General features: G+C 42.6%; 1 protein-coding gene across 2 annotated transcripts in view; it reads right to left on the reverse strand.

Moving 5' to 3' along the window:
* Positions 1 to 15,624, reverse strand: part of PLAGL2 (PLAG1 like zinc finger 2) — a 64,511-nt gene extending 48,887 nt beyond the window's left edge. The window contains exon 1 of one of the 2 annotated variants that reach the window (XM_085619497.1): positions 15,490 to 15,624. The gene's annotated coding sequence lies outside the window, so the exon portion shown is untranslated. Of the gene's footprint in view, positions 1 to 13,060; positions 13,177 to 15,489 lie in introns of those variants that run through there. The other variant, XM_085619498.1, reaches the window with a different exon arrangement.
* Between the last annotated feature and the right edge of the window lie 600 nt (positions 15,625 to 16,224).

Here is a 16,224-nt window from a genome sequence, read left to right on the forward strand (position 1 = left end):
GATGGAATCGTGAGAATATATATATATATATATATATATATATATATGCAACAAAAAAAAAACAAGTGCAAAGGCAAGTAACAGTACATGGACATGTCTCCAGCTAGTCACATGCACTCATAACCACACCTACAGGCGACGCAACAGCACAGTGAACCCATCCGCCCAACACCAGACATTTTGCAACTTGCTTTTATTTGGTGTACGCATAATTATACATTTGCCACACTTGCCTCATACCATCATCTCCTGCATATTTTTCCTTTTCTTGCATAATTTAGCCAACCCTGACAGTTATACTATAATAAAGTAAACAAACTAAACAGTTCACAGAACTTACCCCAGTAAAACAAGCGTCTTCAAATAGGTCGTGTCACAATTAATGTCGCTGATTCGCCTTCTTTGCAAGTGTTCAATGCTGCACGTTTAAATAGAGCATTGGATGCACGAAAGATATCACTAATAGCACTAAGTAAACAAAGTTATTGCAAAAAATGTCCTAAAACATGCCGCCCTAATTATCGCTTGCCATGCAGCTTTTATGACTAATGAAGGCGTGTCGGTGGCGCCAGTAATACGCCTGCTCCCGATCACAACACAGAAAGTGAGAATTATCACAGCATGAGACCCCACAGTAATCATTAGCACAGCATGTCGACAGGCACCCCAGGCTGCTGGAGCACTCAACTATAATTAATGTGCAGCACGTCTTCCGGAGACGAGCACTCAACTGGAATTAACCCGCACAAGCTGTTCCACTGTGAAGCGCGTTCACAGACCAGAATCAGCTCGTGCCCAGACCAGAATCAGTGCAGCACGTCTTCCGGAGACGAGCACTCAACTGGAATTAACCCGCACAAGCTGTTCCACTGTGAAGCGCGTTCACAGACCAGAATCGGCTCGTGCCCAGACCAGAATCGGCTCGTGCCCAGGTCTGTCTCCCTTGGGAGTAAACACGGCAACAATAGTCTCGTTGGCGGCAGCGCTTCGCGCTGCAACGCCAGCGAGACCTAAAAACTACAAAGAAAGGATATACATGTATAAGGGAGATAATATATTGAGATTTAAAGCTAAACTCAGACTTTCAAGTGCTGCTGTACTTGAAGCGAATTTGTGTAATTATATTACTTTATTTAAATGTTATATCTCCATTCATAAGTAAAGGTCGTTTGCACTGTACTGATGTGGGAGAAGGAATCTAGTGTGGGTGGAATACTAGACAGGCCCTTGTGGCAACAGGGTGTCCAACAACGTAAAACAAGTATTATGTTAGGCATCAATACTGAAAAGTAGATCTCGCATCACACCAAAACAAGTTTAAACGGAAACATTCAGACAATAACATATGCAGATTTTCAAAGTGGTAATGGGTGAGTTTTTTGCTTTTTGGTAGTAGTGGGGGAAGGAGGAGGAGCTATGGGGCAATCGGGGGTTACTTGGCTCCAATTGTGACCGTGTCTTTTACCTTTGGTGACACCTTACTATTAAAGTACAAAGTATACCCCTTCAGCACTTTACCTTCAGGGTACCAAGGCACAGAAGTCCAAAGCTTACTCAGGCAGGTTGAAAGGATCAGAAACTCAGAGCTCCCACCGAGCACAAAAGAACACAACTCAATTTCAAGCCAGTGCTCTTTCTTTTAAGAACAATTAGTTTAACTTACAACTAAATATGCAATTTATTCAATTAGGAAAAAAACAGATGTCGCTAGCTGCTCTTCAACAAGGAACTTGTACAAGATCTTTCAGTGTTAAGCAATGTAGATCCCCCTTCTGAGACAGCTGTTAGAGTTCACCATGAGAAACCTCTTACTACATTTGTTAGAATGGTGTCAAGGGAAAACAGATTTATATTGTATTTATAAATATTACATCATGCCAAGATTCCTCCTATTCTATTTGACATGGGGTCTGTATGACCAATGACTATTTGTTATCAGCAACCGAACTACCTCATAGGTGGACTGCTCCCCAATCAAATGCCTGAGCACCAAAAAGTGAAGCCAAAGCTCTTCTTCTCTATACTGCTATTTGTTTTATTATGTGTCTACTGGTAACAGCTAAAGCTCGCACCACCTGGATTTTAAAATAAAACATTGCAACTGGACTCCTTAAAATAAAATGTGAATGTGAAAATGTGCTTTCTTCTGATACTTTGTATCAAATCCGCTGGCTATTTAGAAGAGGTAAAGATTTGGCATTTACCTTACAGCATTTCCAGATTCGATTCACGAGATCATTTGCTGCCAATTCAACAACTTTGTTTAATTATTTATGGTCTATCATAATTTAGAAGACGGTTTTGTTTTTTCAACTCTGACCAAAGGAGAACCCAAGAAACGTCTGTCACCTGTTACACTACAGCTCCACACAAAACCAGTTAAGAATCTGAAATCCGACAGATCCAAATAGGATAACATTTATATCAGACTCAATCTAAGTAAACCAACATTATAGGCCTGGCCTTTTTTTTGGAGGGGAAAGGGGGGTCTGGCTACAGATATGTATCACTGTCTGGAAGTCCCCATGCCAACAATTCTTCAAAAACATAGAAGTACAGAGGGAGAAGGCTTTGAATCATCAGTTACGTGCAGCCATTGTTTTTCATGTGCTTTCTTGGTATGCCATGGCATTTTCTGGATGGTTACATTGTACTATTTGTGCTTTTCTTAGAAACCAACCACTGTATGCTCTTTGAGGTATACGATTTGATGTGTCAGCAACATTTTAATAGCTGGTTTATGGCTTTTTGTTTAGAACTGCTTATTTTTTGTATTTACTAGCCTGTAATGAAGAGAGTGCTATTCACTGATTGCTCCTGCACATTAATTTGCTATACCCTGCGGATATGATAACGATTTTAGATTAACAGGTTTCTGGTTATAAAGTAAAGCTGCGTTTGCACGTAGGGTATCTTAAAGATGCAATTAAAACATTGCTTCTCTGTCAAAATTATCCAATCTGCAACATTTTGCCATTGTTTTTAGTTCTGGCTTCACAGCACAGCTGTCGCCAGATCTTACATGATTAACCTTTAAAAAAAATTACAAAGTTTAAAGCTTTCAGGAGTACGTCAAAAAAAGGGGCTTTGGCTTTGCCCATAAATTGGTGGGCGTGATCAAAGGATTTAATTGGCAGAAGTTGTGTGCATGCTCTTTAGGAGTGTTTATTGCACTCCAATTTGTTTCAGAGATGGCCATTGAATCAAAACAATGACAGCAGCATGACGATCAGGTGACCTCAGAGCTGTCTAAGTTTCTTCACAGCAATCCCATGGCTGAACACATTCTAGAAGTCATCTGGAATGGTTTACGTAAGAATACTCAATGCCCAAGATTCCTGAGACCTGTAATTGGCTTGTGGGTTCCTGTTCTCCAAAACACAAATTACAACCCTTGCTAGGGTTAATGGAGATTTATAAATCGCACGTACGCCGATTGGCTTCATGGCGCTAGAGAACAGATTAACAGAGAGGCAGGAGCTAGCCCTGTGTAAACAGCCAGGTTTTCAGGAGTTTCCTAAACAAGAGGAGGTCAGTACAGGATCGAACTTCAAGAGGGAAGGAGTTCCACAGTTTGGGGGCAAGAGTGGCAAACCTGCGTCCTCCAAGAAGTACCCTCTTTAAGTTCGGAGTAGTGAGAAGGGAGAGATGGGCGGACCTTAGATAACGTGTAGGAGAGTACCTGAGTATGAGATTATTAATGAACTCCGGGCTGGTACCATGTAAGGCCTTGAAAATGAGGCAGCCGGTCTTGAACACACAGCGCTGTGATACAGGGAGCCAGTGTAGTTTCCTTATCAATGGGGAGGCAGGTTGCCATTTAGGTTGATGGTAGATCAGTCGAGCTGCCTGATTTTGAACCAGCTGAAGTCGCTTGAACAAATAGTGGGGCATTCCTAAGTAGAACGAGTTGGAATAGTCTAGGTGAGATAAAACCGTAGAAATCATGGCTTGGATCAAGGCATCGTGAGTAAGAAAGCGGTGAATTTTCCTGATTTTTCGCAGTTGGTAAAAGCACTTGGACACCACAGCTCCAACCTGGGTTTTTAGTGATAGCTCACTGTCCAGGAGTACCCCTAGTGTCTTAGCTGAGCTAGAGGGGATGGGAGGTGGACCGAGTGCAAGAGGCCAATAGTGAGGGCCCCGATGCTTAAGGCTGTCTCCAGTGAGGACTATTTCCGTTTTTCCAGGATTCAGTTTAAGGTGATTAAGATCCATCCAGGTTTGGATAAATAACATAGTATGCTGGCTTTCCATGATGGAGTTGTTTGAGCTATCGACCCTGAGGAGGAGCTGCAGATCATCAGCATAGTTAAGGACCAGTACATTTCTCTTTTTGAGTGATTTAATCAGGGGAGCCATATAGATGTTAAATAGATGGGGAGAGAGGGCAGAGCCCTGGGGCACCCCACAGGTGGTAATGTGTGGGTTAGATGAAAACTGGCCCAGGCGCACCGCTTGAAAGCGAGCCTCCAAAAAGGAGGAGATCCAGCGTGCCGCGGTTCCTAAAACTCCGGCCCTCCTAACACGGTCGACCAAAATGTTATGGTCGACCGTGTCAAAAGCCGCAGACAGGTCCAGCAAGATCAAGGCTCGGGGACAACCTTTGTCAGCAAAATCACGTAAGCTGTCCATAGCTGACAAAATCACGACTTCGGTGGAATGCGCGGGACGGAAGCCGGCCTGATGGGAGTCCAAGTGTTTAGACAACTCCAAAAAGTTGGAAAGGCATTTAGTTACATAGCCCTCCAAAACTTTGGCCAGAAAAGGCAATAGAGATATGGGACGGTAGTTGGAAAGAAGCGCAGGGTCAGCTCCCAACTTTTTCAGAAGAGGGACTACTGTAGCTTTTTTAAAAGCTAAGGGGACTGTGCCTGATGTGATAGATTTGTTCAATAGGGCAAGGGCCGGGCCAGGGTGAATATCGAGGCACTTTGAGAATGTGAGGAGGGCAACAGTCGGAGGGAGCGCCAGATTTGATTTCCACTAAGAGAGATTGGAAGGCCTTTTCACTAATAGTAGGAAAACCACTAAGGGTGCTATTGTTACAGTGGTGGCCAGGAGAATCCTGCTGAGAAGGGTGAGACGGGATACTAGTTTTTATTAGAGAGATCTTGTCAATGAAATCATTCAGAGAATCACATAATTCCTGGGAAGGGGCAGCCTTTCGTATGGTGCGCTCAGGGTTGGAAAGTTCATCTATTATCGAAAATATTACTTTAGAGCTGTGATTACAGTTCAGAATACGGTCAGAGAAAAAAGCCATTCTGGCCGTCAAGATATTTTTCTTATACTCTTTGTGCGCAGTGATGTGCTGAGATCTTTTTCCTGGAGAGTATTGCTGACGCCATTGTCTCTCCAGTTGACGTACGGTGAATTTCTGTGCCTTAAGATCATCTGAGAACCATCTATTCGGCTCTGTCCGACGCACTAATTTTACTCTTTTAGAAGGAGCGTGTTTATTACTAGCATCGAGAAGCCATTGGATACCTTGTTTTCCAGGGTGTTGACATCATGGTCTAGTGCTGGAGTGGTATCAGCTAGTGTGTTAAGGAAAACTTCTTTGTTGATAAGATTCCATTTTCTGGCTAGGCCTCCTACCAGCGTTTCGATTTTCGGGGGAACAGATCTTGTGATTTGGAATTTCAGTAGATGGTGGTCGGACCAGATACAGGGTAACACAGTAGGGATAGAAATATTCACCCCGGTAGCCCATATTTGATCCAGGATCCGACCCTTAAGAGTGGGTTGGGGAAGAGACAAGCTGGGATAGATTTAAATTTCTGAGTAGATCAGACATTTCTGCAGATTGAGGCCCTTCATTAGGATCGTCGTACCAGTAATTGAAATCTCCTGCCAGAAGGACCCATGCGTGCTCCGTTACTAATTTGGCTATCTGTTCGCTAAGAGCCAATGGGAAGAGAGGCATCGGCTTAGGTGGTCTATAGAATAGGACACAGACCAGAGAGTCGTTGGCTGACTCTAGTTTAATCACGATATTATCCATATATCAGTAAGAGAGAGGCATGTCAGAGAGCAAAAACTAAGATCGTTGTGAATGACGGCCGCCACACCGCCACCTGACTTGCCCGGGCATTTGTTAGCCGACATGATGTAATAGTCAGGGGGAAGTGCTGCATGTATATCCGAGGCGGATTCATCGGTGAGCCAGGTTTCAGTCAGTAGCAGGACTTCTGGTTTATCATTGGTCAGGAGTGAAAAAATCTCCAACTGGTGTTTAACCAGGGATCGGGTGTTAAGATAGTAGATCTATGTATAATCTATGTATAGTCTGGATAGAAGGGTGCAGGTTATGAACCATAATGGGCTGTAGTTCCGGGAAACTATTCCGTGCAATGAATAATTTATTGTCAGTTAAATTAGACAAGGTCTTTTTAGGAAGTTGCCCATTCACGTCGTGCAACTCCTTCAGATTCTTAGATGAATAAGTAACGAATTGACCATAATGGCTGGCCCCTGGGCCCGGACAGGCTTGCCTTTAGCGCGCATCCGCTGCGCGCTCGCGATGACATCTGCAATTTATCCCCCCCCGGCTCTGTGCTTCTAGAACGCAGTCCAGTCCCCCACCTAATACGGCCGCCAACAAGTGTCTGCCTCCGTCTCCCAACACCGCGATAGGAAGCGATGCGGGTTCCGACTGGCAGCGAAGGCAGTGTGCGCTGAGTGAGGTGAGCCCTGATTAGTACCAGGTAGAAGAAGAATACTAAAATAAGATAAGCGAAAGTAAATACCAGTAATTTAAAAAACTCCCGGCTTCCGCCTCAGGAGTCGATCTGATCGCTCTGAGGGTGAAACCTCAAGGTCACTAGCTTAACCTGCGCTTATCATGGGTAGCTATGGCACAGGGCAGACATGCTTAACTTAGGGCAATTTTTAAGTCATTTATACGGGACCAAAATGGTAATAAAGTTGAAATGCAAAGCAATAAAAATCCCAAACGGATTAAAAAAATAAATACATTTAAAAAAAGAAATTTGAGTAAAATGTCAAAACAAAATGACATTAAAATGACTAAACCAGGGGAACTGGAGGTATTAATTTTAAGTAGCCGTAGTTTAATGTTTATTTCGGATTACAAAAACCATAAAACATGCAATAAAATTCTCCAAATACCTTAACTACAGCAATAAACACCTCCTCATACAATCAGCGAACCAATAGATGCCGCAGCCCTGCTATGCACACTTAAAAGGAATAACGACATTCCAGATAGAAATTTCGGAATATACTATACACTGCCCACAATGTAAGACTGGCGAAATTTAAAAATAAACAGTATCCTTACTAATTCCTTGCTAACTCATTAAATGAAAGCGAAGATGATCAGTAGGGAATCGTTTGTATTAAGTATTTTAGTTGGCCAAGTAGTTGCACAGTTTCTGCATATTTCTGCTGGGATACCAGGAACTTCTAAAGAAACTAAAGCGGAGATTGCAAGGAAGAGTCTTTCTACTGCTTTCAAATTATTCAGGCAGCATATAAAAATTCAGCAAAATGACAAAATCAGGGCAACTGAAGATTTTAATTTTACAAGTATTAAGTAACAATTGCATCAAAAATGAGAAAGGGGCAATGATAACCAATGGTCACAGTACACCGGGATGTTGGGTGCGATTGGAGACAGACAGCAAATGGAGCGTGGCTCAGAAACACCAACAAGGTTCTTCTTAACCAAAGATTTTACCTTCTGACATTTTGAATCCCACCAGGCTGGAGCAAAAGTTTTCAAAAGTTCCTAAACTTTTTTCTGGTGCCCAACAACCACAAGAGTACAATTCTAAAGCCCCCCAGGACCTTGGAGGAGGTACTTAGAGATTCACAGTGTTAAGCAGAGGCCAACAGGAGCGTCCCAATCCAGGTCCAGATACATAGGTCTGCTGGGTACTTACCGGAAAACTCCTCTTGCAGCTTGTGTCCCCGTAGCCACACAGGTCAGCCAACCAACACTTGGGAGTCCACTTATTTGTTCTGGGTATAAGAGGGAGAAGATGGAGTCCTTCAGGGCTCCTCTAAGGTCACAGACAGCAGGACTAATCCTCTTCTGATCTGCCACAGTTCCAGAAAGTGTTCTAAAGTGGGAGCTGAAAGTGCCACATTTACCAGCTAGTGGGTGGGGTGACCCCTGTGCACTCCCAAACCAAAGGGATTAAAGTTCTGAGCGCAACTCTAAACACATTTAAGTAGCTTCTGTGTGGCCTACAACAAACGGGTCCAAGATACCATGTGTCAGGGGGTTTTCAAGATGGTAAAAGGCTTCAGCCACCCTAAACTTGGGCTCTGAGTGCTGGAAGTGTGTGGGGGTGTCACAGGGATATCACCGGTGTCCTTCCACAACCAACATTAAAATCTAGTTTGAGGCAGGCACTGTACCCAAAACAAACTCCGAAACAAAAGTCTGGTAGGAAAAATCTGGGTCTTTTGGTATCCAGACAGGGGATCCACAAGAAAGGTATTGGCATCCTATCCTCTCCTTTTCGAGCATGCCCCAGTTGTTACATGGGGCTCAACAGACCCATCAATCTGGACATGACAGAGTGCCGTCACGGAATGCACACAGCCTCACCCTGCATACTCTGGATTTTTCTACCCATTCAAGTAAGGCTACTATTTGCTCCTGGGAGGCATTTCACACCTTTTCAAGGCTGAGCACTGGATGAGAGCTGGCAGAGGCTTATGCTCGTTAGCCTTTCAACAATTCAAGCAGGTAAAGGGTAATTTTCAAAAACGTACTTTAATTTATTAAAAGCAGACGTTACTACTGAATTGGATTTTTAGTATCTCTTAAAAACGGATGACCTGTAGTTCAGTATGATTCTCTAAAGGCTATATTCCAGTCACCTCTGTCCAAGATCAAAACTATCAAAAAGGAATCGTTGAATGTGTGAAAACTAAACATAGTATACTCTGATACCCTGCAAGAATTGTAGGACTTTTGGCATTTTCAATCAAGGATATTTTACTAGGTTGCTAATGTTGCAGGGTCCGCAAATGGCTGAAAAATGATCTTTTTCACTAAGATCTTTCTTATTCAGACACATTGCTCTCATTGAGTAAAGTCATGCTAGAGGTACAGTTGGACATGTAACATTTAGAAATCTGGAATAGCTGAGCCATCTTCAAAAACTTCTTAGATCTTGTCAAATTTGATGCTCTAAAACTGGCATGAAAAGCCAGGTGGAGAGATCTGTGTACTGGGAAAATGATCAAACAACAAATTATAGTTGCCCATCAACGGTCTGGAGCTCCTTGAAGTTCATTTGAGGTGAGGTATCTGACACACAGCAAGAAGTAATGCTTTACTATGTTGAAGGACAACCGGCTCAAAAGCGTTTCCTACCCTTCCAGGGAAGCTTCACTTGTGTGTAGTGAAATGCTAGAAGGGTAATGAAGAATGAACGAGGGTAGACAGTTATTAATATCTTTCTGGAAACCATTTCATCTGGTTTCTTTTCCTACTTTGGTCACAAGGGTGCAATTAATTCTGATGGAGGCCGGTGTATATATATTAACAGATGTGGTGCTCAATTGATCCAAGGAGCAAGGACCACAAACTCCACGGCTGGGAAGACTAAACATCGTGAAGGTTGCAGTCTGGTCAGCATAATCTACTTTTAGAGAGTTATATCAAACCAATTTCAGAAGCATTTTTTTTATTGTTTTAGTTGCGACAGAATAATCCCCCCCTCCTGACAGTATTTAAAATAAACTAGCTGTAACATACAAAAATCAAGTAGTAGAGAAAATGAACCAAAAAAAAAACAAAACAAAAAAAAAAGGCAGCGGGTGAGAAATCTGATTCTTCAATACTCTAACTGCTCATAAAAAGTGAGCGAGCATTTCAACCTGACTGGGTATGCATCATCAGCAGGGCAGATAAGATAATCAATGAGCATGCCTGCAGTAGGGGCAACCAAGCCTTACTATATTGCCTCATCTGTGGGCATGCTTAACAAAAAGATATTTACTGGTGTTAATCCATGGACACATAGCCGCTTGCTTTTTTCCTTTTTAGTTCGCAGCCTACCCAGCGCAGCTGTGTGGTATGTGAAAGACATCTTGTGGAGTTTCAGACAGTTGACATGGGAATGCATTCTGCCCATCCCTTGGCTTTGTGGTTTTCTTGCTTCCCCATTTGCTGGCATCATTTACTTTAGGCTGTCCAGCTTGAGTGCGTACTAACCCCATGCTAAAACTATATTTACAGTATTCTTCCACGAGCTCAGGTTCCATAATAAACAGGCCATAAATCTTGTTCTTATCTCGTCACATTTGCTGGGAATTCAAAGACAGAGGTCAAATGTCAGGCGCGGTCTTCCGAGGGCGCTTTTTTCCTTGTTACAGAAACCTACCATTTTACTCCTCTTGTTTCTAAGATACCCAGGGTCTGTTGGAAAGCCTTTGAATTTGTTACATTGTACATCTATTTGTGGTTTTATTTTGCCACCGAAGCATGGAAAATTTGACAGTGTGTGTTCATGCTACGTTCGCTGCATTGCATACTTTTAAAACTTTTTTTTTCATTGTTTAATTTAAATTGTGCGTTCATATTGGTCTCTATGCCAAGACTGCAGTATTTTTAAAAGTAGGTTTTCCCCAATTGATTGTTGGAAAGTGCATAAAATACAAATATATACTGCATATAATTCAGTATATTCAAAGATTGTGGCATAATGGAAATATAGTCAGTTAATTAACCGGGCTGATACCTCTGAAAGTCCGATAGGTGTCTCATGTCAGACTCATTACATACAAATGACTCACCCCAGCCCGTTTGGCCTTTCCACAAATCACAGATCAGTTTGTGTGCCAGTGTGGCTGTGAGTACATCTATGCAGGCTACTGCTAAGTTTACAGCATGATGACGGATCATACCACAGAAAGCTGTCTTAAAGTAGAACATCAGTGTCTCTACAAAAGATGTTCCCCGCCATAAAGGAGTTTGTCAAGAGACAGTGATTTGTTTGAGCGCTGTCAAAAAAAAAAAACGCCTGAATACACCCATTTCCTTCTAGCATCCTTGCAGTGATGAAGCTGCATCGTTCTTGGCAGCCACCATTGCATATGCCATAGAGCTCTCGCATTTAAGTGAAGGGAAGGATGGGGAGGATTCACAGATTTTCTTTAGATCAGTGCAGACCTGCAGGAATCCTAGAGTTGTAGGCACTATGGTGTGATTCAAAGACATCTCCTGGAAAATGTATAATATATACCTTTATCTGGAACAGGGCTTTGCATTCTGAATTAAAGTGTCATTCCACTGATACGTACCACTTAAGGATGGCCCTTTCTATTGTATGTATATAGCCAACCAATAGCATGCAAAAGATTTATTAGAACAATTCAATCTCTAATGCTATTTTGAGCAAAGCACCCAGCAAAAACCTAATCAATGCCTGCATATCTAAGATCCTATTCATTTTCATGTTGGCAGCTTGTTCAATGGCATAGATGTGATCGCTCAATGAAAATAATTGGCAAAGTCAACAGGTCTCACCTATGTGAGATCTATTGACTTGTCAATTTTTTTTAGCCATAATGTACAGCAGCGCTATCTTCAGTGCATACATGCTGAAAGGGGAAAAAAAAGTGCTATGACACGGTCAGCGCTGGCTGTGTCATACAGCTTTTTTTCTTTACAAATTGGTAAAGCCAACAGATCTCACATAGATGAGACCTATTGGCTTAGCCAATGCTTTTTCTATAAAACCGACACCTCCCACTTCTTTGCATACAACTGTATGCACTATTTAGGTTTCGCCCGCGCGAAAGAAGAATAAAAAACAAAACAGGCTTAGAACCAGCCCATTACTTACCATTGATTGGTTTCCTCGTCATTCTCGACTCCCTGCTTCTTACTGGTCAGGCCTCCTGCTTCCTCTAAAGGCTTCCGTCGAGCATGGAACTAGCACAGCTTCCTGTTTGCGGTCAGTGTCCTTCCACTGGCCATGCGTTCCTTCAGGCACTTTAATACTTTTTGCCATGAACTCTGTAAGAGTGCATGGCACTGTATGGTCTCTCCCCTGCCCATGGTTAATTCTTCCTCCCTCCCTCCTCCAACTGCACCTCTTAAGTGGCTTGCTCCCCTTCAACCCCCCGAAAGCGGTTGGCCCTGCCAATGCTGTTTTCAAGTCTAACTGCAGTTTATTCTGTGCAAAGGTACAGTACAATTACCACACCAGTCTTTAGCAAACGTCTGTCTTCACTGTATGCAATGTTTATCAATGATTCAGTACACACACATGCAAGGATGCAATTAAGATGAAACCAATACAATTCAGAGATTAACTTTTGCCTTTCATAATATATATATATATATATATACATACATACATACATACATACACACACACATATACAAACAAAACACACGCACAAGTTCTTGTGATAGAATTGACACAGTTTACAAAAGTTGACTAATGTATTCCATATGCACTGGCATCAGCAGAAAAGACAGGTACGATCAAACTTCAAAGGATTCCAAAGAAATAGAATTAAATAATTCTATCCTAATCATCGAATACAACACTCTCACCTTCTCCCCCACACAAACTTCACACATTTTCTCCGACGATTTAGCTTTGTATGCAAAATTGTCAAAACAGGTCTAATAAAATTCTGTATGGCAAAAGAATGACACCAATTGTTTTCTATCTGCACAGCTGCTTTCATAATGATCTTCATTTGATTAATGTTGACATAATTACTACTGCAGAAATGACAAGGCGCAGATTTGCATTTTTTGCCCCTTAGAGTTTGTGGGGCTGTTTTATAGCCAACTTGGTCTGATTTATACGGTTTATGATGTTGCCGAACTTCCAAAATATTACCGAAAATGAAATAGCGTTCCCTCTCATTATTGCTATAAATTATCTCAAAAACACACTGCACATGCTTGATTTTCAAACAGTATTCCCTATGAAGTGAGAGACTGCAAAAGGTATAGCTAACCCAAAAGGCAAGCTTTTATATTTGAAGACACCGTCGCCTGTGAATGGTCAGTTGCTTAGGTTGTTAATTCAAAAGATTTGATGAAAGATACCTTGCATTATTTGCCGAGGGTTTCCTCCAGTTTGCAATGTTAACCGGTCCCCCTTTGTGAGGCTGTCTTGGTGTCTATGCTGGGTAAATCTTGCCTAGAACAGCTTTGGCTGTCTCACCAGTCTCCAGGAATCTAAAAACAAACAAGCATTTGCAATGCAATAGGTCTCGCATTTACGAGAGTTTGAGCTATTGACATTGTAAATGAGGATGCCTTTTATAAAACAGATAAAAGGCATTGTCATTTACAATGCCAATGGCTTAAACTCACGCAAATGCGAGACCTATTGCATTGCAAATACGTTCGGTGCTCGTTCTATAAAGAATACAAAAGAAAGCGTTAGGCGAGAGCATGTCCCAACAGCAACAGCAGGAAGGACAAAGCTATTTGAGAAAGGAGTGCTCGGAGGCTGTAATTAAAGCCTACCAAGTAACAACACAAGTAACGGGGGTGTACTCATGGGATGGGAGGTTACAAAATGAGACAAGGCAGAACTAAGGAAGGAACACCAAGCCTATTGACCAATTAAAAGCCACAATTTTACAGTGGCCTATGAAAAATATGGGTGGAGCTTCAAGCCCATACCCGAGTACAGATTAACTAGCAGAGCAGCTCATGCGCTACCCAGGCTCGACCATAACAGCCAACCAAAAATAGGACAGTTTTGGCAGGCACATAGCCCATGGCTCCATTCTGTGCCTTTTGCAGGTTTGATGCTTTTGTTCGGCCATTTGATATATTGGTTAAATGTCAGTTTTCTGCTTGTTTCTGGTATGGATAAACCTTTAAAATATCTACATTGAATCGACTTGCGGCAAAACAGCATGTCGTGCCTGCTTCAGCAAGACTAATTAAGTAAATAGTTCTAACGAAGTGCTAATGAAAGCAACAGAGTATGGACACGAGTTCTAATCATGGGTCCCACGCTGCAACTCTGGGCAATAGCTTGCTTAATCTCCACAACGGCCCCCACAGCGCTAAGGATGCCTGGCTTTCACCTTGGGGTGCCCAGGAGTGGACATCTCACAGGAAATACCAGGAAGGGTTCCACTGCGGTATGAGTACAAGCGCCGGGATGCCTCAGGGTAGCTGTGCGCTATACAAATACTTCACATTTACATTTAGAGGGGCTGTCCTTATGGGAGGCAACTACAACAGATAGGGAGGTACTAAGGAGGGACTACTAAGCCTATTGACTGATCAAAAGCCATCATTTACAAAGGACAGGAAGAGGAGCCAATTGTAAAGCTGGGTGGAACATGGGCGGAGCTTAATACCCATATCCTGAATACGGCATGTCTTGAAAAGACAGCGCAAATGCTGCCTAGGCAAGACCTAAAAAGCATACGTATACAGATGAGCCCTCTAGATCTTTTCAACGATCATTCCGATTTTGCTTCCGCCCACTATGGCCTACAACATGGGGTAACCCACATCACCCAATGGCTCCCAAGCAGTGGCAATGGCACCATTGTGTGTGATCACCCGTGAACATTAGCAGTGTGCTTCAGTACAAAGGATTGTAGGCAAATACGTTACTTTGCCAATTAGTTGCGTGTATAGATTACTCCTTCAGGTAACTGTAATTCAAAGCTGATATTACACATTTTTTGCGTCAATAAACTTGTTTTCCAGCGATAAACTTTAAAACTAAAAATTATTTTTATATCCAAGTATGCCTCATTATAGGAAGAACCCATACTGCTCGATTAAAATCACAAACATTTGTATGTTTTAACGCAAACATATTGCCACCGTGTTTAGACAATAGCATTTTTAGTTGCATAGGTTTTAAAAAATATATATATCCCCGCAGCACTGGATTGCTAAGGTCAAACGTATTGGCTTTGCCAATGCTCGTTTGCCTAATCATCCTCGGTACGGTAATCTTTCCCCTTTGGGTAAAAAGCGAAGGATTACTTGTATTACACCTGGTGGGAGCTCTCAACATTCTGCCTGCGGGTTCTCTCGTATTTAGGGCGCAACTCTCTAATATGGAGTTTCGCCTGCGCTGCAAATGGTCTCAAAGGGGATCTTTAGATCTCTTAAAGTGAGCTGCCCCCCTTATGTACTGCTAGTTCCTAGTTTTCACCAACCCACAGCTCGCATACTTCAGTTAGCAGAGTGGTCTGATTCTGGCCCTGCTGGGAAGATGTCTAGCCCAACAACTTGTAAGAAATTATGCATTCCGGAAAAAGTGTGTTGAGAGTCTGACACACTTAACGTCTTTAAGTTTGGTTTTACTTTACACTGTGTGTGGTCTGAAGGAAGCTTGTTTGCGGGATTGAGGGCGGGGCTCCCTCTGGTTCCTAAGGGGAGGGGGGCAGTGTCAATTGCTAACCTTTAAGTGGAGGACCGCAGAGTGGGGTCATAACCTGGCCGCTCTATGCGTAAGCAGTGCTAGTGCTTTGAACTCCCGATGTCCTTACCTCGGCCAAGCCTTCCCGCGAAATTTAGGCCCCAGGCGGCTCCATTGCCCCCGGCGGCTGGGAAGAGTGAGCCATGTCGTGAGGCATCCTGGGAATGACGTAACCGCGCAATCGCCACGTTCCCGCACTTCGAACACCGACGTTGTGGAATAATAACAGATCGAAAAGTAAAGTTAAAAGTAAAGACACAAAAGAAGGACGAATAAATAGTTTCCGGATCAGAATGTATACCGGCCATCTTGAAGTGATGTTAATGTTTATTCATGAGCAAGAACCCAACTTGACGGAAACAACAAAACAATACATTGTGATTTAACTTAGCTTTGAGGCTCCCGTTTAATTATGATACAATTTACTCGGCTACCTTTTCAAATAGATGTTTTAAATTTGATAAAGAGAAGGTTACCCTAGGAATCCTATATAATTTCTTTGGGAATTGCTGATTTGTTTGCAAAACTATTTTTAACCTCTGTGGTTTTAGGCAGGAAGACACCTACGTTGCTCAGAATTTCAATACTTCTACTTCGAAATGGCCACTGCTGCTTGTCCACGAAGACAGACGAGTTGATGTCATTTTTGTCCCTCTTTTGTTTCTTTCAGGGAAAGTTCTTAGAAGATGGGTGTTGTGCAGACCGCGTTCCAATTAACTTCAGGGAGCCTTTCTGATTGGTTTCGAAGCGTCCGATCTTGACATTGGCCCTAGAAATGGATTTACCCCCCCCCCCCTCCAATCCT

Source organism: Triturus cristatus, chromosome 7 (assembly GCF_964204655.1).
Source record: "Triturus cristatus chromosome 7, aTriCri1.1, whole genome shotgun sequence".
Taxonomy (NCBI): Eukaryota; Metazoa; Chordata; class Amphibia; order Caudata; family Salamandridae; genus Triturus; species Triturus cristatus.